The sequence below is a fragment of the Corvus kubaryi genome, unplaced genomic scaffold, assembly GCF_017639235.1.
Source record: "Corvus kubaryi isolate FWS band 111438036 unplaced genomic scaffold, C.kubaryi_AGA036_p1.0 37397, whole genome shotgun sequence".
Lineage (NCBI taxonomy): Eukaryota > Metazoa > Chordata > Aves > Passeriformes > Corvidae > Corvus > Corvus kubaryi.
This window is the reverse complement of record NW_024581136.1, coordinates 10,845,138-10,867,109: the sequence shown is the minus strand read 5'-3', so window position 1 is coordinate 10,867,109 and position 21,972 is coordinate 10,845,138. Positions and strand designations below refer to the sequence as shown.

Here is a 21,972-nt window from a genome sequence, read left to right as displayed (position 1 = left end):
CAAGGCCTTGGAGAGAGGCTACCAAGTTGATTTGGTTGGTCATACACAAGTAAGCAGGGGAGAGCTCTCCTCCTGTACCTGTTCTGAGAGGATCCAATGGGGCCGGTTTTTCTCTCAGTTCATTCATTTAGTCTTATTGTACCTTCAGTTATGAGAAGTCTGCTGTAAGAGCTGAGGTACATTTTGCAGCCAGCCCAGGGAGACACAGCACACTCAGACTGGAAACCCATCTCCTCTCATGCTGACCTATTTTGAAAGAGTAAATTCCTCTTCTCTGACTTCATTTATGTGCTGGCTGTCAAGTTATAAGAGCAGCATTTGACAGTGCCAACGCTGCTGTTTGTATCAGCAGACAATCACCAGCCTAGCAAGAGTTCATAATTTGACTAACAGCTCATGACATTATTATTCTTATTCATTTATGGCAGAAGAAATACAGCAGCAACTTTCTTCCATGGCATCAGCTCCAAATGTCTGTGGCATCAGATCAGCCAAGGTTCTTTTTGAAAAATTTAGCCGTACTCCCCCACATCTTGCTAACTTTACAGTCCCCCGTGGTATCTGTGGGCAGTGAACTGAGCTGTTGAGACTAAATGCAATTTGCAATCAGGCTTCTGTTAACGTGGAAATGTACCGGCTGCTCTCCTGCAGTATGGATTCTCATGCTGTCTAGCATATGGTAGCATTAAACCCAGTCTGGAGTGCCTCTCGTTACCACACTGTTGAGTGGAAAGCCCTGAAAAACAAGTGTGAGAGAGACACTTGTGAGAGAAATGTATTTTGGGAACCAGCTCTCCTCTAGCAGAGCCTGTCGGGAGTTATCAAAAGGAGACTGTACCTCAAAAACTGGCCCTGACAGCCATCCAAGCAAGTACAGAAAACTGACTTGAACACTGATGCAGAAGCCATGTACTTCCCCAGGCAGGTATTGCACAGGGAGAAGGGGACAAGGAGAATCAGACAAGAGCAAGTTCATTATTAACAAGTTAAAAAGCTAGAGGCAGTCTATTCTTCTGCTACCAGTATGGGAGAGATTTTGATTCAGGAAGATAGCCTTGGGTATGAAGCCAGCAGTTATGTAAAGACTTGATATAAATGTAGGCAAAACAAGAAATATATCCATCCACAGAGGAAACAAACAGGTGAGCCTTTTAACCATTAAGAGTTTTATTCCAGCTTTAGTTCGTTGGGTAGCACTTAAAAGTAGCTGTGGAATTTCTTCAGTTTTAACATATCTCCCATTGTCATGTAAGGTAGTTTAATTTTAATTTTGCTATTTGAGTGATATGAATAATTCAGAGTGTTTTCTCACTGTCGGCTCTGGATGTCCTCATCTCTTCTTCCCTGAGGCACTCAGAGCACTGGCCTTAGTGAAAAAGATGCAAGCTGGATCTGAAGAGAATTGGGTTTGAGGCAAGTTGTCTATTGCTGTGGGCCAGTGGGGACATGGCATCTGAGTCATGAGCTCACAGTGCTGCTTATTCATCGCTCTCTTTGGTCAGTCCCACCCTGAATACCACAAGCATCTGTTATACTTATGTACGCCCGTGTTATTTGTTACTTGCAAAATGACCAATTTGTTTGGTGCCCTGAGTCTTTGATGTGTGAAGAATCTCAGAGATGTGGGCTGTGGCCAGAAGTAAGTTATTGAGTGAGTGCATTTGATCTGAACACCTGTTTTTCTTAGACACTTCTCTGAAAATGGCCTATGAGTGGAAGTTCTTTCAGTGTAGGCCTGTATGTGGCTGTTGAGAAGAACTGGAGACAGAAGTAGTATTGGTAGCTCCAGGAGTATGATTACAAAAACCTTGAATCCTGAGAGGTAGGAGGGAAAAGTGGCAGTAGATCAAAGGCTACTTTTCCATCCTGCAATCTTCAACCCTGTATGCTTCACTCTATAAATGACTGCAGCATCCCAAAGTGCTTCCCAACAGTATTATGTTTAAATAAGACTAGTGTGCCTGTTGGACATTGCTGCGTCTCTTTATTGCACTTCTCTCTACCTCTTGGTAGAGCTAAGACATAGGACACTGTGTATTACCTGGCTTGGACCCTGGCCTTCACTGGTTCTCACATCTGCAATATTGCTTTGTGAACACTTCAGTGTCCTGACCCACAATGCTGTGATGATCTGAGATGGGGACAGCTATGGACAAATTTGTGAGAAAAATAGAAAAAGGCTGTTGGCTAAGGAAGTTTGGTTTTTTTCTCAGAGAATGCTTTTAGACAGGAGAAAAACCTGGACCAGAGAGCAGATGAGGTAGACTTTGACCTTTCTCAGTTCCAGATGGTTGGAATATTTCACGTGTGCTCATGTGGAGAAACTTTGTACTTTACATGGAGACAGAAAAGAGATGCTCATCCTAGCCTTGACCCAGCCTCATCTTTCGGTCATCTTTACTTCAATTTAAAATGTGAGTATTGACCTGGCAGGGTCTCATTTTTGAGCTTTAGGCTACTGCAGTTTTTGCTTTGTGTGGCTAGTGAAAATGAGGGTAATCTCCTTCACAAGAGCTGAATAGACCAAGAGACATCTCATCTCCCCCAGGAGGTGACTAATCCAAACCTAATCCAGGAAGATATAAATGCATTTTAAGAAAATATCTTAGCATAGGTTTAAAATCTGAAAAACATGATGGAATTGAAAAATAAACTTGTGTGTTTATGGGCTTAAATGAATATTTGTAGAAAAGGGAGTATTTTCAAGTAACTTCCTATTTCAGATTCTTAAACCTCTTTCTGAGAAAACCCGGATGTCAATTTTTTCCTGACTGTGAGTGGTTAGTTTGTCCTCAGTAGCGGGAGGACAAGCAGCTATTACTTGTCATGTTTATCCTAAATGTGACAACAGACAATCCCTAACTGTGTAACTCTCTCTCTCTTCTCCTCCTCCATGTGGCATACTCACTTAGTTGCCTCAATGATATCCAACTGGGCTCCATCCCAATTATTTGTTTTTCTGGTAATCATCCATATTTCCATGTGAAAAAAAAAGGCATTGGAATAACTGTGGTTTTGCAAAGTAAATAACTGAGCAGATGCTCTATGCATCTGGAAAGGGGAGAAGGGAGGATTCTTTTTGGGAGAGGCATTTTCTTTGGGTTTAACCTATATCCTCAGGTTCCATCAGCAGAGACCTTAAGCTGTGCAACATTCCTCTCTGCTCCTGTGCTTTGGTGCCCCGTGACGAGGACAGACAAGACCTGTAAGGTTCTGCACAAGGCTCTGTTGGCACTGATGCCACTGTCTGCTGGGAAGTACCTGCAGCACTCAGACCTCCAGTGCTTGCGGGTTCGGTCTGGCAGGGTTCATTTCAGATGATTTAGATCTGCCCAAATGCTATTCCTGTCTTGAAAAGCAAGAGGTCTCATTTGTATGTGTAGTGTCCTCACGGTGTCTTACAGAGACCTCCTCTGTCCTGTCACTGCTCGGTGATCTGAGCACTTCAAATGACCAAAAGTTCTTGGGCTTTGTGTTCCTTTGACATGAATGTCCCCAGGTTATGTGGGAGCACTCTCTGTGGCTGTCCCTCCAAAAGGAGGTTGTCCTTTTGTCCACATATGCAACAGGAATGCTGCATACGTGGCTTGGGACTTGGGATTTGGTTGACTCAAGTAAGTTTCCTGCCAGAGCCACCTTCACAGTGGGTTGTCTGCTTCTACCTTGCAGATCTTTTGCTACCTTTTCTCATTTGGTTTCAATCCTCACCCATTGCTGCAGCTTTTTCTGTCCTATTTCTAGTTCTGATTTCTGGGGAAGCTTTACAGAAAGAAGAAAACTGCAGTTTCAGCAATGGAAATAGATAAAAAATCTTGTAGTTTCTGCAAACTGTAGTGAAGTGTCAAGAAGTTGGTACAGAGGAAGCTGTATGAAGGGCCAAAATGGACAGGTGCTACATCTTGGGTATTTTGAGAGTGCTGGTGAAATAAAAAGGGTGAAGTTGAAGGCGTATTTTTGGAGCTCCATGGACCATAGATAACAATGTTGCCATGGTGTTGATTAGGGAAAAGGGATGTTAGTTTACCTGTAATGATCTAAAAGAAAAAAAAAAAAGTAAAAATAATATAGTAGGTGAGACCTGAAGGCCATTGGGAATTGAGAACCAATTTTTGATATCCTTCATACTGATGGTGTGCGCAGTAATTCACAATTTCTTAGAAACATATTTGAGGAGAAAGGGTTGTGATTATTTATGCTTAATGGGATCTGCCTATGTCATTCTGGGGAAAAATATCCAAGGTTTTGGGAACTTAGTAGCAAGTGAAGCCATCAGTTCTCTGATGGGACTTCAAAAGTAGAATTGTAGTGCTGTAAAATGTTTATCTTTGACTTTCATCTCTTGGTGAGTTCAGTTTCCCTTGGCCAAACTTGGGATTAAGAAAATGAATTACCCAGAGATATTTACTTGTTCATAGCACGTGAAATGCTCTAATCACAAGCAATTTTTGAATGGCCAAAAATAAGAACTTCTCACTTCTGTGCAGCATGGTCTGTTTACAGAGTAATGAAGGGAAAGATATCTCCATAGTAACCAGTAAAACAGGCAAGTCTACTTCTTCCACTTCAATACAGTCTTCAGTAAACAGATTTTACATCTGTTTTTTAAAAAAAGCAAACAGAATAAACCACACTTTTGGATTGTGGCTTTTATTACTACTGGATTCAAGATCTGTCCCTCTGCTTCCCCCTTCTTTGTTACATTTGAAACGATTTGTGAAAGCCAATAAATTTTAACACATGTGAGTTGCTGTTCCATCAAGGAGTCTCTATCTGAAGGGTTCTTCTGCAGGTGGAGAGACGGGCACTGTGAATAGCCTATAAACACGTAAACAGATACTGTGAAAACATTTCTACTGACTGTGGATAGGGCCAAAAGTCTTAAGCTTACCTTGAGACAGGAAATGTGATCAGGCCTAGATACGTGATGGTATTTTCTGAGGGTAAGAGGAGTTAATAGATTTTTGGCAATATAATTTTCCTTGCTTGAGATCTAAAAAAGAATAAACAAAACAGATACACACACTTCACCTGCCAAAAAACCCCCAAACCACACCAGAAATTCTTTAAGTGGAGATATTATATCCCCAGTGTCTCAAGGCTTGGTTATCAGTGACTTTTTGAGTTCCCACTCAGTACTGTACTCCACAATCCCTTACATTTCCTAGGGGGCTCTCCTAGGAAGCAGGTATGTTTCTCCTAGGCAGAGGATATGAAAGCTGCCTGCTGGTTTCTGTCTGTTGCCACTTCTGGCAGACAGCTGTGTGTGAGTGAACCTCTCCTGTTGGAAGGGTAGATACCAGGTGACAGAAGTGAGGTCTGGCACACGGAAATAAAAAAGGATGGTTGAAGGAGTGACTTCAAACATCACTGCTTTCAAATTCAACTTTTGCTTGGTGTAGAGGAGCCAATTAAACCACTGGTGCATTGCCTGGAGGTTGCTGTGTGACACAGGCATCTGAATGGGGACAGACTGGAGAGACCAGGCACAAGGCTCTGGAAAAGGGATGAAAGGTGGGGCTTGCCTGACAGGGTGTCCCAATCCATTCCTTGTACTGGCATCTATGCTCTTTTGTGTCTTTGTTTCAGTGCACTATGACCAAACCCTCAAACTTCCTGTGTGGCTCTGGAGAGATGACTGGTAGGAGCTCTAAAATCCAGCTGGTTTTCAGGTTTTATTGGTCTGAGGAAGGTAGCCCTAGGGATACAGAAAGGACTAGTTTCTGGGACTACCTGTTTCAGCTGGACTGGTCTGATTTCCCATTAGTATTTCTCAAGATGGCAGAAGAAAATGGAAATTACAGATTGTTGGAAAATAATTCCAGTTACTATTTTTTTTTAACTTCAGAAAGTTTTATTCTGGTGAAAGCTGACAGATGATGCAGGGGCCAAACATTTGTGGATCCTTATGTTATCTGAGCATAATTCTTGACTGTTGAGAGCCTGTTGAGACTTGGATAGCATGTCTTCCTCTTTCCTTGGAACTGTTCTTAAAAAACTGTACATGTGGTGCTTAGGGCCATGGTTTAATGGTGGACTTGGCAGCATTAGGTCCAAGGTTGGACTCCGTGATCTCAGAGGTCCTTTCTAACCTGAATGATTCTATGATTCCTTTTACTCCATGATTCCCCCCCCCCCCCCCCTTGGTTAATATCTGCACTCATTTCTGCTGCTCCCCGTATATCCTACTGCCAACTGTAATTCTGCATTAATCAATAATAATCAGAGCTTCCTAGCTGCTGCCATCTGTTTTCTCGATAAAGGCTGTTTTTAAAACAACTCAACTTGTGGCAAAGCACTTCCAGGGTGTGGCGTGTGCGGAATCGGATGGGGGCTCGGAGCCAGCGGGCAGGAGGGGGGAGACGGCGCATCCCGGGAGGAGGGATGCTCTTGGGGAGCACCTCCTGCCGTCCCTGCCCAGTCGCTGGGAGCCGGGAGGGTTTCTCCCGCGGGTATTGGGGCGTCCCCGGGAGATGCTGTCGGTGGCCATCTGCTGCCACCTCCCATCTGAAGGGCGATGCCGTGCGGGGAGGGACCGCGGGCGCCCGGCGCTGCTGCGCGGTGCATGGGGCAGCAGATGGGGATGCCACCTCCAGCCTTCAGGTACAGGATTGCTGTCTCCTTGAGGTTCTGGCAGTGGTGCCTATGCCTACAAGGTCTGCGAGGATCTCAGCCATCCTGGGTGCTACTGCCGGCTGCTGACCTGTCTCACCTCTCTTTTTTCCTATCTCCACTGTGCAATGACCTCGTTTCTTTTCACAGTTTGATCTTTCTGGGTATCTTGGCCACTCAGATCCCCCAGCCAAAGAATGACCAATACCAACAGCTTGGAGGCACCTGGCCAGCAGCAATATCAGGAGGTGAGCTGGCTTGCTTCCCTCTGGCAGAGCAGCAGTGGGAAGCAGGGGCAGGGCTCCTCTCCCTTTTCCCCCTTGCTGCAGTTCACAGCAGCTCCCAGCTCCACTGGCCTTCCCAGTCAGCTCTGGACTGCTTGGCTGGGGCCTGGACACCAGAGCAGGGTGTGCCCCACTCCTGTGCCAGAGCTGCTTGCTGGCACCCAGGCTCTGGCCAGCCCACAGTGATTTGCTAGCACTAGCCACTAGTAGTTGCTTTTTAATTTGGATCCCTGTGCCTCCTCTCTGTTTTGGGGGGAGGGCAAGGGTTATTCTTTGTCTCTGCTTGCTTTTACTTCTTTGGCTTGTTCTCTAATAGCTATTGCAGCTTCCCCTGCTGCCTGTGGTGACTACAAATTTGAGCTGAATTAATCCCAGACAGAGGCTCAATCTGAGGCAAACTTTCCTTCCGAAATGTTCAGTCTGAAAAGACATGAAAGCAGGATGGGCTGGCCACCTACCTTCCCTGTTTTGGTCTCATCCAGGGCAAAGGTTTGTTCTCTCCCTTCAAGCGGGACTGAGAGGCCCTTGGTGCTGTGCTGGGCACTGACCAGGCACACATGGAAGGGAGAGTCTGTCTGCCAGACCTCAGTGAGCAGACAAACAAAGCAGCAGCGTGGCTGGCACTCACAGGTTTTGCTTGCCGCGCTGGAAGCAGCCCTTGGTTGCAGCAGTGGTGTTGCTTCTCCTTCCCCAGCTGGCCCAGCCTGCTGGCACTGCTCAGACCCTCAACCTGTCCTTGTGCAACCCTGTGCTGGCCATGTCTCATCCTGTTCAGTTATCCCTCTCCATTTCTCCTAGAAGCATCAAGATTTCAGCTTTGGTTTCTCCTTGTTTCCTTTCTCAAGGAGTCTTATTTCGTGGCGTCCTGCCCTTTTGTGCTGAGGTTTGTTTTCCTGCTGCCTGGCTGAGGTCAGCATCTGTTCCCACAGTCCCTGCCCAAGGGGCTCTCTGATACCTGATAACACAGTTGCAGGCCACAGAGCCTCTCTGATAACAGCTGGGTGTTAGATCCCCAAGCAGACACTCCTAAATCAAATATAAGGAAACCAATTGCTTTCTTCTTTATTTCTGGGTCTATGTATGCAAGTATTCCCCATTAAGAAAGAGGTACAGATATCTCGTGGTGGGGATCATGACAGCAGCCCCATTCCACAAGGAGCCCTATGGTTGGTGCTCCTGGCAAGAGCTTTTCCTCTGAATTCGGGTGCTGCTTCTTCCTTGACCAGAGACTAGCAAAGAAGTCCTTCCAACCCCATGCCTGTGACAGGTAAAAATCCTCTGAGCTGTTTTCCTGTGGGATGTTTGGGGGTTTCTTTTTGGTTTTTTGTTTTTGTTTTGTTGTTGTTGTTGTTTTTTTGGGTTTTTTTTTTGCTGTGGATCTCCCAGCACTGTCATATTTCTAAAGAGGCTGAAATGCCAGAGCAAAAGCACAGAAAGCCCCTGTATCCCTCTGCCACAGTGCTGTGCTGAGCATGTTGCTGTGCCATGCAACAAGCCTTTTCTTTGGAATTCATAGATAATTGCTAGCCCTGTCAAGGGCCATTCATTTTAGTAGTGTAAAAATCACTATGGTTTTATTTCAAGCTTGAGAAACCACTTTGTCAGACTGGGCAAATTTTACCAAACCAGTATGTGGGCTGTGGGCACAGCTGGAGTTAAACAGAAAGAGCCCAGTTCCACAAATACCAAAGCTTTTCTTACTTGGTTTAAAAGAGGGAAACAAAGTAAACAAGGGAAGGAAGGGCTGGGGAAGTGGGGAGAAAGGAAGAGGTGAAAACTTCCTCCTTTCTGCTGAAACTGTTTTCACCTCTTCATTCCAGAGAGATTTTCTGACATATGGGGTTTTAAAAGTTTGTTTGCTCTGCCTGCTTGGTTATTTACTGCTGTGAGAGTCTGTGCTGCCTTTGCTGGCGTGCTCAGTCTTTCAGGGAATATGACAGAGTGCAAGGCTGTTTACTTATTTCTACTAGCACTTATTTAGCAGTGAAGTTGTTTTCTGATCCAGGTTTTGCCAGGAACCAGAAAATGTCACAGGAACACGGGGGTGGTGGGGATCTTAAGGGAGAACTTTTGCCTCTTCTAGGCAGCATAACTTCCATTATATGCTTTGCTATCACTGGTGTATTTGGCTCATGGTAGAGGGGAAAGTTTTTATTCCTGAGTTTTTTCCACGTGGAGAAACAAAGGACTTTGCAGAGAAGGGAAGGTGAGGGAGATGTTTGTTAAAAGGCCATGCAGAGCATCTATGGGAGAGCCAAAGTCAGACAGGACTTGTCTGGTTCCCTTACCCCTGCTCTGTGAACATCCGCCATCCTTACATGTACCCTCCACCAGCTTCTCTTTTCTGACCTGGCCCAAGTGAAGGCAGGCTGTGTGCTGTCCCAGGGCTGGTTCTAGCACAGCTGTGTGCCATGGAGGGCCTGAGGAGTTACTGGATGAGCCTGATCTTTGCCATCAGCTTTGGGCCAGCCCAGCTGGAAACGTGCATTCATAGACAAGCTGACTGCTGCTCTTGTAGAAGTTCATGACTCTTACTAAGTTTCATTTTCCTTTTGCCATGTTTCCATAGGGATGCAATCATTTCTCAAGGACTGTGAGGTGAATGCATCTTTTCCTTCATCCTCTTAACTTCAGTGCTGGGAAGGTGTGCCTTTGCTGCTGAAGCCTATTGTAGTACACCTGCAGACTAAACAGCAATCTCTGCACAGCTTCAGGCTGGTCCATTGACCCAAGACAAAGAAGTCTGCTCTTCCTTCAGAATGACACTTTGTTTTCTCTGGTTTTTTTCCACAACAGGAAGAATGAATGACACTTTATTTTATTGAAACCAGAAAGGATGCTGTTGGCCACTTTGCTCAACGTCCTCATCAGTACTGCCCATGGGGCGCTCTGCTTGCTTTCTGGATTGGGTCAATAATATGCCTCTGACCCAGGATTTTTCCAGGTAGTAACCTGATGCTGTCTGAGTAATGCTATCCTACAATTAGTCTGAAAAAATGTTCCTTTTTACATATTTCTGTTTTGACATTTAAGGATTCTAAACCCCAGATCTTCCTTAACTGTCTGTCAAGGAGGCAAAGACTGCTTGCTATGTACTGGAATGTGTCCTTTATGTTTGATATTAACTAATGGGGATGAAATTGCTCTTGTCTCCTGATATTACTGAGTGTTCCTCTTTGGGGGGCTGGATTCCTTCCCAGGAAGGTAGCCACCAGCAAAGGTGAGTTTGTCATTGCTGCAAACTGTCCCTGAAGTAACCCATGCAACTGTGCCAGCACTAACTCCCTTTGTTCAGATTATTTATTGAAGGTGAACTCCTTGAGCATACAGAGCACAGAATGTTTCTGTGAGTACAGAAAAAGACCCCAGAGATGTGCTGGAGGAAAAGTTCTCAGGGTTAAAACCATGTCAGGCACTGCATAGGCTGCAGGCTGCTACCTCCAGCTGATCTTGGCTACTTGGTTCCAGGCAAGGGGCAGCTTCCCTTTTTCTGAAAGATCCTGTTGCTTCCAGTAACTGTGGGAAGAATTACTGTTGTTTATGGTTTAGAAAGTACAGAGTGAGAACTGGGATACTTGGCCCTCTGTGCCTAGCTATTCCTTTCTATAAAGTGTGGGCAACAATATTTTACCATCTTCAGGGGGACATTTGCAAGCTAATGGACAGAAAGTGCTTAGGAACTCCCCACCTCTGCAGTTGGGACACGTTGGCAATCTGCCCAATAGCTTTTAGATATGCCTTACCTAAGCAACAACGAGCGACAAAGGACATAAACACTTTGTCTCTAAAGTGCTGGGCTGCTCCCTGCATGCTGTGTGTCTGTGGGCAGTGCTGCTCCTTCATTCCGTGTTGGAGTAAGCCTTCTTACTCCTCTTAAGAGAAGCCTTCTCCTCCCTCTGTTCCAGGTTGCACAGAAGCTGCCTGCAATTTTGCTGGCAGAACTGCTTTTTTAGCCAAATGAAAGGTTCCTGTGTTTTGGCATCACCATTAACTCAGAGAAAGTTTGGCTAACGAGCTGTGGTGCCTGCAGGCCCCTGAAGGCCAACATGCTTCTGCAAGCCCCAGAGTGGGACAGTGCCTGCTACCTCCAGCCTCTTGCCTGAATGCTGACTTTTTTATGGCATTGTCCTTATGCTCTCTGCTCTAGACATGCTCTCTGCTCTAGACACTCTCTGTGTGGCTCTAGACACACAGAACTAGCCCTCTGTCATCTCTGTTTCTCTGGATATTTTATGCTGTGAGACTGGGAGCAGAATGCAACCCTGAAGGCTTTCAGCAGTGTTATCTTGCCCTCATTGCTAGTGTATGAGAAAACTGCCATGCTGTCTCTTCATTGATATCTTCCCTGGATTTTTGCTGGTGAGAGGCTTCTCTGATCTCTTTCACTAAATGACACAACCTAGAGCAAACTTAGCAGAAAAGGGTCTCTTGGTTTTAAAACCAGAGTAATCTTTAGGAAAGGAATAACTTAGATCTTTGATGGTCCAAAAGGCCTGGAAACTGAGGCGTGCAGGAGAAATCCAGTTCAAATAGTGGAAACATGAAGAGAAAAGCATTAGTGTCAATCTTAGGTTAATTGGAAAATATTCAAAGGACTTTGCTTAATTTTGAGGTTAGAACTTCCCTGGGGTTCTATGAAAAGAATGTAACACTGGCAGCTCTTCTGAAATAAGTAGGAGTGAGCTGCAAAGCAGAGAAATTTTAGAGGGGATGTGACCTCCTCCTGGCTGGCTGGATGGGGCAGCAGGAAAGTGAAGATGAGAATGTTATGCAATTGCTCTTGCTTCAAGAGCAGTCTCTGGTGTGACATAAGTGGATAGGTATGAAGACACCGTTTTGAAAGCAGATCTCCTGTTCATCCTGATACCCAACATCAAAGATGAGGTTTCCTAGCTCCAAGCTCTCTCTGAATGTACACATGCCCATGGGAAGCACCAGACACATCAGGTGTGTTGTGACTCCACTGGTCTGTCACAAACACCGCTGGCAGCACTGGTGGTAAGCTGTGCATTGCTCTGCAGTAAAAGACCAGGGTTTTGGATTAACTGTATTCTCTTGTTAAGGCCATCCCTTTTTTTGTTATCTTTTATTTTTCTTTTTTGCTGAAACATAAAGTGTTTCAGGGCAGGGAGTGTCTTAGCTTACATTTATAGAGTATTCTGCAGAACGGGAATCTGCCCATGGTACGGGGGACTCTTGGCACTGCTGGTTGTAACCTGTGGGCATGGGAGGGTGGAGGGACTCACCTGGCAAGTTTGGAGCCTGCAGAGCCAGTTCAGCTCAGGGAGTCACACAGGGTAGACTCTGGGGCTCTGTGCAATGAGAAGGGAGCAATAGAGCAATCAGCTTATCTGTCCTTCTCCCTGTGCCTTGTGCCAGGGTAATTCTAGCTGGGCACTCAGCTATACCATTTACAGTAGGGCAGCACAAGTAGATGAACACTTGCCATCATACTGGCCAAGAAGACATTTGAGAGCAGCTCTTTAGCCAGGGAAAAGTTGGAGGAGCCTATTGAGACAGGAGGCAGATTCACTTTCCTAACCTGCTTTTGAAGAAAAGGAAATTCTCCAGGATTGTGAGGCTCTTCCCCACTGTCTTGCCTCAGAAGCATTTCAAGCCTTGGGGAGCCTGAAGACTGGTAACCATGTTCAGGGTGCAGTGTTTAGCCACATACCCAGATTCATGACATTGGTGGTGCAGTGATGGGAGTAGGGCCCAGAATAGCCAACAGTGCCTGGGAAGTGAGCACAGCACCAGCCTGAGCAGGACCTCCAGCAGACCTCTTGGAAGAGAGAATCCTGCAGGACTCTTACAAAGAGCAGAAGTGTTCCTCAACCCTTTTGGCCTGTGTGCCAGTTCTGCTGATTGAAAAATCACTTCTATTGATTGGAGAATTCTCTCCTCCTTCTAGCAGTTTGAATCACAGAATAAGGAAAGCGTGTGTCAGGCCTCTCTTGGGTTTTTTTTTCTTCCCCACTTTGAAGGCTGAAATGGGCTGCTCTAGTTTGATCAACTCTGTAAGTGAAGCCACCAAAATCTGCTTGGTTCCCCTTCTGCCCAAAGTGGGGACCTCTGTTCTACCCCCAGAAAGGCACCCAGTCCTGGGCTGCAGACACTCAGGGATACAATCCATCACTTCACTTGTGTTGACCCTTCCCACCCAGCCCCAAGGCAATGATGCAGGTTTTGTTTCCTTTCTGAATTTGTCTGGCTGGTTCAGGCTCCTAGCTCTCACTTTTTGCTCTGCATTTTACCTGTGGCTTTGAGTGCACTGTAGTAACAAATACTTTTCCATCCCGAGGGAACCAGGCTGTCATGAAGCTGTTCATTGACCTTCTCATTTTGCTCCTAGAGTGCTTAGAAGGCTCTCAGAATATTCATTATTGGTGTTGTGTAGTGGTCACAGTGCACTCCAAGAGTCAACAATATGTTGTAAAAAGGCCAAAAGCCAACACCTGTGTAGACTGGCCCCTTCTGGCCAACAGAAGAGTAACCTCTGGAGAATTTTAACCTCGTACTGACTGCTTTCTCCTGTGTCATCAATAGCTCTTTCAACTTAGGTTCAGTGCAATTGAAGACTGTATAAAATATAGAAGAGAAAATTCTGGAGGAAAAACTCCAACCTTACACGTTATCTATAATTATAGACTGGGCATTGTATTTATCTTAGACTGAGTAAAATTTTATGTTACTAGAGAGTAGTATCCCTTCTTTAGGAAGATAACTGATTCTCTGGTGGAATAAATTGTCATGTAGAGCCAGTGAAAGCAGAGTTGGAAATTTTTTATGTATTTCAACTCTGCAGTGTGCAGGGTCTGAGCTCCTAGATTTGTTGTTACCAGTTTCTTGTGTTAATACTGAAGTAGATGAGCTGCTTGGGAAGTCTGGGTGACCAAAACAACACAGAGGGAAGGTGTCCCTACCCTCCGATGGAATCATAGTCCAGAGGGAATCAAAATCAATGTAAGCTTCAGTTTGGAGTGATGCACTTTAACAAGATGTGTTGAAAACTTCCATTACATAAATGTCCATGACCAGTTTTGCAAAAGATGCAAAAGAGAGACAATGAGTCAAAGCCAAGCACGTTTTCTGTGCCTTGGAAATGAATTGCCTCCAGTGAGCCCTCCTAGGAAGTTCAGGCTGTTTACCATATGGAAGTTACTATGGCCTTATCTTTGTGTTTCTGCATCTGTGGTTAGGAACCATTCCAGCTGTACCAGTGCAGCTGTGCTGAGCTGCTCTTTGCCTGAAACCTGGCTGAGTTCAACTTGCGTTCATCCCCGCAGTGTTGAACTGGGTGGTGTGCGCTGCTCCCGGCCACTGTGCCTCGTTTGGTTCCTTGCTAAATGCAGGTTGAGGCCTCCTATTCCTTGGTTTAGTCTGGGTGTACACAAAAGGATAAATGACTATGGGACTTGGAAAGGTAGTGGGAAGATGTATGGTTAAAACAGTGTTTTGGTTTTCCTGGTTGCTTTTTCTTATTCAAGTGAAATCTGGATTGGTTTAGATTTGGGTCTGACATTATTAGAGCTGCCAAAAGCAGCATACAGGTTTGGATGATACTCTGGACAAACTTCTAGAAGTCCAGGCATACTTAGAAGACTTATAAACTTGTTGCCTGAGTATTTTACAAACTCTTGAATAACCTTCACCACAGTATTCAACCTTTCTGAACTTGGAGAACAGCACTAGTCTCCTATGAGCTGAGTGGTGCAGGTTGAGATTCAGCTAATATTTGTAGAAGAGTAGGAGTTCTTTAGAGGTATAAGAAGCTTAGCTAATATTTGCAGAACACTTTGAGGTCTTGGGATAGATACTGTTACCAAAGGGTGAAGTGGTATTCACATGTTCTGTCATGTCTGTGTTGTTTACAAATAGAATAGAATGATGTTTTGAAGGTCAGGGACCTTGAGAACAATAGTGGGTTTGAAGCACTCATTTATTTTTACCAAGTTCAGATGCCTGGCATACACTAGCATTTCATTTATATAAAGGATCTGATCAAACATTTTGGTTGTTTAGAGGAGTTGTTTTGCTTATTTTCAGGCTGTTGAAATGTCAGATGGCAAAAACAAGCAAGACTTCCAGATGGAGCAACTGGAAAAAAAACACAACAAAGATGGTAGTGGGAAAGCTTCAGACTCACACTTGATTGGGAGTCCCATGCTTGGGGTTGGGAGTCCCCACCTGTGGCTTCAAACCCACTCTGTGCAAGCCCTTGTGCAAAGCAGCATCCCATGAGGAAGTTCTTCATTAGTACGGTAAGCAAAGCCAGTAGCAGTTTATTTTCACTGTTCATTAGTCCATCCATGCTGGGAATTATTTGGGAGCTGGAATCTCATCTGGAATGCTCAGCTTTTATACGGCCAAGAAAATCATAAGCACTCTGCTTTAATGACCCTAAATCCGAATTGAAGTTTCATGACTTACATTAATAGGGCAAAAAAGTGCCCAGTTGTTTGATCTCATTCACTGGCATTCATGCTGTCATTTGCAGCAGCACATCGATCTCTGTCTTCCTAACTTCTAGTGAGGATACAGACTAAATCTATGTTTGAGTAATGTCGGAAGGTGGGTGATACAATAAATGCTGTAAAATCCCTGGTCATAGATGGAGAAGTAAAAGCTGCTAAAAAGATCTATCCAATCAGACAGATCATTTAACACAAAATAATTGCCTCCCTTCCTCTTCTCTACGGCCAGCTTTCTTGAAGACAAAGGGAGGCATAATTTGTACTGGCAAAGCTAATCCTGATTTATAATCAAAGTAAACAGTTGGTGCAAATTGCAGCTTTTGTTTGTTTACACTTGAAGCTGTGCTAGTCACTGAGGGCTGGAGTTACAGCAAATTCCTAACGTATGCTGCCATCTAATTTGTAATATTGGTGCTGGCTTATGCCCTAATGTTTTGGAAGCAGAGTACAGTAGAGGAGCCTGAAATTACCTTGCAGTGACCAACTGAAACACCTTCTTTGGTGGTGGTGATTGTAATATAGGAATTACAAAGATGGCATTAGGATGTGCTTGATCAATCACTACCGTTTATTGTGCCAATCAATTATTTTAGGGACTCAATTCTAAGTGCCTTAAACTCTTCCTACCTTCACTGAGGCAGAAGCTGCTAAGCACCTTGCATGGCTGTGTCCTTAGTTTCTGTGCCAGGCTAAGGAATGGGCAGAGAGGCTTTCAGGAAGGAAAGATGCTGCATTGAAAGTCACTAATCTGTGACACAGCGTGAACGCGATCTTTCTTTAGTTCTGTTGGAGACTGCTGTTCCAAAACACTACCTCAGGAGAGCCATGCTCATCAGTAGAGATATTCTACTGTAAGATATAAGCTGCCATCAGTGTCTGTCCATTAGCTGCTGTACCCAAAAGACAAAGGGGAGGCAGAAATAATTATCCCTGAATTTGACAGTTCAGAACATGTGATGTAGAGAGGAACAGAGTTAAACCCGTGGGATTGGTGCTGCCTAATTAATGGCTCTTTCTTGCCATAGCCTGTACTGTGCTGTGAGCAGCACACTCTAAGGCAAGTTCCCTATGGTTAGGTTTGGATCTCACCAATTCAGGCTTGCCACATACTCCCAAAAACTAGTCTGAAGATTTCAGCCGCATAATACTCTAGGTGAGTCAAATAACAGCAATGTATGAAATCAGGCATATAGGCACACTCATAACTGAGCTTTCATTTTAGAGGTTAGTATTCAGTTGGTTAAAACCCCAAGTATAACGATTATGCGAGAAAGTCATCATTTACTGGCTTTGAATTCCAATGGTGGGAGGCAGATCAGAGGTGATTTGGTATAAAGGTATAGACAGTAACTTGCAGAACAGAGTCCTACTTGCTGAGCAGAAAAAAAATCTGACTTTGTTAATTACAGTCCTTTCTGTCTTTATCCTTTGCTTTGCATTTTTCTGTGGAAGGCAACTTTATCTCCTCTGAGGAAGACATCAATACGGTCAAATTAGAGCTGTGCAGGAGGAATGTTAGGGAGGCTGAGATAATCTAAAATGCCCCTTGTTCTGTGTTTTGCTACCGACATGAGGAGACAGTAATGTTGAAACTTGTTGGCTTTCTAGGTAGAGGAACGTGTGAGGTCTGAGGCCTTTACACACTTTTTATATCTCAGGAGAGACAAGCAGTAGCTCCATGCTTTCTTTCCCCTCCAGCTCTGCCTTTTGTGTCAGCTATTGATACTAATGCTTCATGCAGAATCAGCCAGGTTTTTTGAACTTTAATTTTTTTTTTTTAATTTAGCATTGCTCTAAATTCGATGTAGTTACAGGAAACCTACTGAAATAACACACACGCAACAAGGAATCAACTTAAGGTAGAAATTTATAATCCAGCAGATGACTGTAATAATCTGTGAGGCTTTCTGTGCTTCCACCTCAGGTTCTCTTGTAATAATTCAAGATCTTTGAGATTGCTTTAGTAATTTTCAATGCTTTGTTTTTGGTGACTGAAATATTGCTTGCTCAGAGCTAATTGCTCTTTCCCTGTCCTGAATTCTCTGACAGAATGTCAGTGAGGATGTCATGGCTGCCTTATTGCCATCTACATGAAATGTGTGGAGACACAGAATTTTAAAAAAATTTATTATTTTTTTTTAATTTGTTTTAGCCAGATAGAAGATAGGTGAAGGGCTGTCTGAGTAATTTTTTTGGCTGCTATGAAGTACAGGATGTAAAGGAAGCTCCTGTTAATGGCTTTCTATGAAGGCACCACCTACCCATTTAACTGATGACCTGGAAATCAAGCTGAAGCAGTTATATTTTAGCTGTAGTCTTCTATTGTCAGGTTTACTTTACTGTTCTTTTGCAACATTCCCTGATTTTAGCCAGGAGTGTTTGACCAAGCCATGGAAGGTCTGTGCTGTCAAGAGTACAGAGAAAACTACTCCAGCTCTTGGGATTTGACTGAGAGACCATGAAGGTTCTTGTGGGGTCAGGCTGTGGTGGTGGGCTGCTGGAAAGAAGCCTTGTCCAGACTGGGAGAGGTGCAGCAGAGTGGTGCACATGAGCTTTGTGCACTCAGGACAGGTGCCCAAACACCTGGACTGTGCTGGCCTCAGTGCCAGCATTGCTTCACATGTAGCTGGTATTTGGCCTAGCTCATCTAGAGGCATGTGTATATTTAGAATGCAGACCTATTTCTAATAATAATCTTTCTGAAGTGATTGCTAGATAAGTCAATTATCTCACTCCTCTTAGAATGGTAGCTATTAATTACTTGAGTTATAGGCACAGAGCAAAGATGATCAAAGCAGATGATGCAATGGGATACTGAAATCCAGAGCGGTTTAATACTGATGATGTCTGTTCACTGTTTCTGAAATTCTTTGAAGATGGGTGATATGTAATGTTTCTAATTGATTATATTAGCAAGAGTGTTATCTGGAGGGCACTTGATGGGAATTCAGGATATCTCACCCTGTTTCTTGGTATTTCATTGGCCAGCTGAGCAAGTTAATTCCTCTTCCTGTGCCTTAGTTATCCCACTATTAAAATGCAGATAATCACTCATAGAACTGAGATAATTATACTGCCCTTTCTGAAAAGTGCTCGGACATTTACTGATTACAAATTCTGGCTGCATTTTTTAAGTTATTACTATTTTCTTTGTTTAGATAATAGTAATAACAGACATCCAACATCAGTGAATCTGATTTGTTCCTAGCAGGCAAGGGGAGATGGGAACTTGAATCATTATTGGTTTCACTTTAAAGGTCTGTGCTATTTCTTTAAAGGAAAAGATAAAGGTTGATGCCAGAGCTCTTCTTTTTGCTGTAACTTGATGCTTCTCTGCAGTGCCTATTTCGAGTTAAGAGAATCCTAGCATTTGGCAAATGACAACTCTTCAGTCTAATAGGTGGCACAGCACGCTTGTCTGGGAGTGTAAATGTTCTGAACTTAAGAGTCTTTGCAGGTGGCACCCTCAATTTAGCAGAGACAAGAATAACATCTATTGCCATTCCTGTCAATTCTTGTGTCTCACAAAGCCATTTGAAAATGGAGAAGTAGATCATGGAGGATCAGGTTTAAGTGCTTTGGAAACCCATTGTGTACAAAATAGCTGAATATCAGCCTGAGGTGTCAGCCAGAAAATGACATCCATTGAGAAAAGACCTTTTTAAATTTTTTCTTCTTTCTTACGTACTATTTCCCTTCTTGGTACTTTCTGAAAAACTTGTCATGTTCCTATTTGACATGCTAAGGAGGAGAAGAAAAGAAGTTCCTTCCTAATCTTGAGTTATTGGAGATTAATATGTCTGGAAGGAAAGTGACCATTTATACCAGTAAGAGAATGGAGAGCTGCTGGTGGAGCCAACACCACTGATAGAGAACTGGCATTGATATACTCACAGGTTATTCAAGGTGCCTGAAAAGACTGTTGAAAGGAGGAGATACTTTAGGTCAGAATTACTGCAAGGTATCCATTTCCATCACAAAGTTTGGGCAGTGAATGCTTCCCACTGTTTTCTAAGATTGAATCTGACCTCAGGACCAATCCATTTTGCAGCTGATCTGTTACTCAGGCCAAGTCCATAACCAAAAATAATTTTCTGCTTTTGTAGGAAGGGACACTTCACATAAGAAGCATCAACTGATCTTGTTGGAGCAGGAAAGGCAGAAAAGAGGAAAAGAGATTCAGTAAATGGCTTTCCAATCACTGACAGCTTTCCCACTTGGGGAGGCTGGACTTGCTAAAACAGTATTAAAATCTTTCAACCCAGCCTTACTACATGATCAGACAGCCTTCTTTCCAGGTGTCACTGAAACACCTTGTTGCTAAATCCCAGGCTGAAGGTGCTAAGTCTGCATTTTATGTGGTGCCGGCTGCAAGAAGCCAAAACTGATGCTGTATTTCCAAGTGCTGGGTGATGTTCACACAAGTCCTGAGCCTTACTCAGTCCCTTCGCCAAAGAATTTGTGACTGGAACCATCAGACAAAGTGGGGATGACAAAGGTCTTTTCCCAAAGGCAGTTTTTAGCTGGTATGGGCACAGAGGAAGCTGCTCTCAAAAATATTACTATTATCCAGTTGATGTGGAGAGCACAGTGAATATATCCAGGTTTCTACAACTACTGATTTGACCATTTGGCAACAGAAAGATACACTGTCAATAGGCTTCTTCCACTTCTTTTGGGAACACAGTATCCTCAGCTCAGTCATCTCTTCAACTATCTTCTCCCCAGGATGTATAAAATTGTACCAGATAGGCCCTGACATGCAGGGAGTTTCTGGTAGCAAATAGGAATCCAGATCTGTAGAGTCCTCCAATACAAGGACTAGTTTTCTGCTCTCTTGCTTGGAATATTGTCCCTGTCACTGTTTTGCCTCCTGCTTTTATTTCTTGCCCTTCTTTGCTGTCAACTCCTCTTCATTCTTCCTGGACTAGAGGTAATACCTCCTTTTAGCAGCAATACTCATGTCAGCACTTGTCTGGCCTTGCAGTCGCGTATATTTGCTTTCATTTTCAAATAGACCATCTAGCAAAGGAGGATGGCACAGAGCAGATGCAGTGGGACCTGCTCCTCCGTATGTGAAGTTCCTAGAGATGTCAGGCTCGCTTATGTGACCATTCTCCCATTGGGACAGGCTGCTGCCACCTTCCAGGCTGGTCCTGCACTTCAGCACATCTTCACAACATGAAACAGTGTGGCTTTCAAGCCAGTTCAGCTGAAGGTTATGATTTGTGTAAGGTTTGAAAATATTTGGGGGATGTACCCTTATAAAGAGTAGTTGTTCATTAGATGTTAATGCCTTAATTTCTGCCCATAGACAGAAATTTTTGTGCCTACCAAATGAAGGTAGTGCCCATGCAACTTTCACTGAGACACTTTGGGACCCAGGAGCTTTCAAGATTTTCTATGTTGGCAAATACTGGGGAATCAGGATACATGAAAATACATTATTGTAGCCCACAAGTTCATTGACAAATTAATTTCTTTTGAGACTTCAAAATATTCCCTCCTTCCCCAAACACTGAAACTTGAAATATTCATTTCTTCTTTGGAGAACGAACTCTGTGATCAGCAAGCTCATTGTCCAAGAGTATCTTCACTAAGTGACAATACCCAAATAATCAGTTCATAATAAAATCAAACTAGTTTGACACTGCAACTTCTAAATACCATTGGAAAATAACTTTCAGAACTACAGCTGAGTAACTGATTCTCTGGGAATGTTCATCTGAGAGGGACCAAAGTGCTTCCCAGATCTTGCATAGATCCTAGCATTTAGGTGCTGTACTTGCAATTTTGAAAAGTGCTACTATTTGGGAGGATAATTTCACAAAAGGCCTTGAAATAATTTAAAAACAGAATATACTTTACATGTGAAAATGTTAAGGCTATTAGTTAAGGCTTCTAAGTAACACCGACACTATCACAGCTGTTAATATTGAGTCCATTTAGTTGTTGCCTTGGAGCTCTTTACAATACAATCCAGCTTAATTAATGAGTGCAGTTCTGTGTTATTAGTTACCCCAAATCAGCTGGAAAAGCTGTTGGCTTTTATTTCTGAAATGGAACTGAATATGCTTGATTTCCAGTGATGGGAACGAAGAATCATTCTGTCAATTCCCTTCCTGCCAGCTGATGCCAGGGTCAGAGAAGTAGGTCACACCTTTCTGGTTTTGAGATGGAGCAATACTTATTTTAGACCAATTTGCTCTGAGCACAGAGCTCATCTGCTGGGTTGAACCAGGACATTGTTGCTTTCTCTAGTGCATTGTTCTGTTCTCCCGCTAATTATCTCCAAATGTTTCTTATGCCTGGAACACAGTAGTAGTGATGAATAATGGGCTCTCTTCTCTTAACCCTTTGACCCCTAATTTGGCTTTCCACTCCCACCTAGATGCTTTCACTTTCCTGCCTCCACCAGCGCTGTGTTAGTCTGACACCTGCCTGTATCAGATTTGCTGCCCCATAACCTCCTCTCTTCTGTTCTGCAAATTGAGTAGGAGAGAGCAGGAGCATGGTCTTGGTTCCAGCATTTACTGTCAGGATCATGGTGTTTGCTTTGTATATGTGTGTGGATAAAGGGACATCTCACAGCCTTTCAGCCCTGG

At 43.8% G+C, this 21,972-nt stretch overlaps 1 long non-coding RNA gene across 5 annotated transcripts in view; it reads left to right on the top strand.

The window, feature by feature from the left end:
• The first annotated feature begins 6,671 nt into the window (after window positions 1-6,671).
• Window positions 6,672-21,972, top strand: part of LOC121671115 — a 62,406-nt gene continuing 47,105 nt past the window's right edge. For 3 of the 5 annotated variants that reach the window (XR_006018399.1, XR_006018397.1, XR_006018398.1), the window contains exons 1-3: window positions 6,672-6,857; window positions 9,690-9,837; window positions 14,940-15,154. This is a non-coding gene — a long non-coding RNA (uncharacterized LOC121671115). The remainder of the gene's footprint in view (window positions 6,858-9,689; window positions 9,838-14,939; window positions 15,155-21,972) is intronic. The other 2 variants (XR_006018401.1, XR_006018400.1) reach the window with 1 other exon arrangement.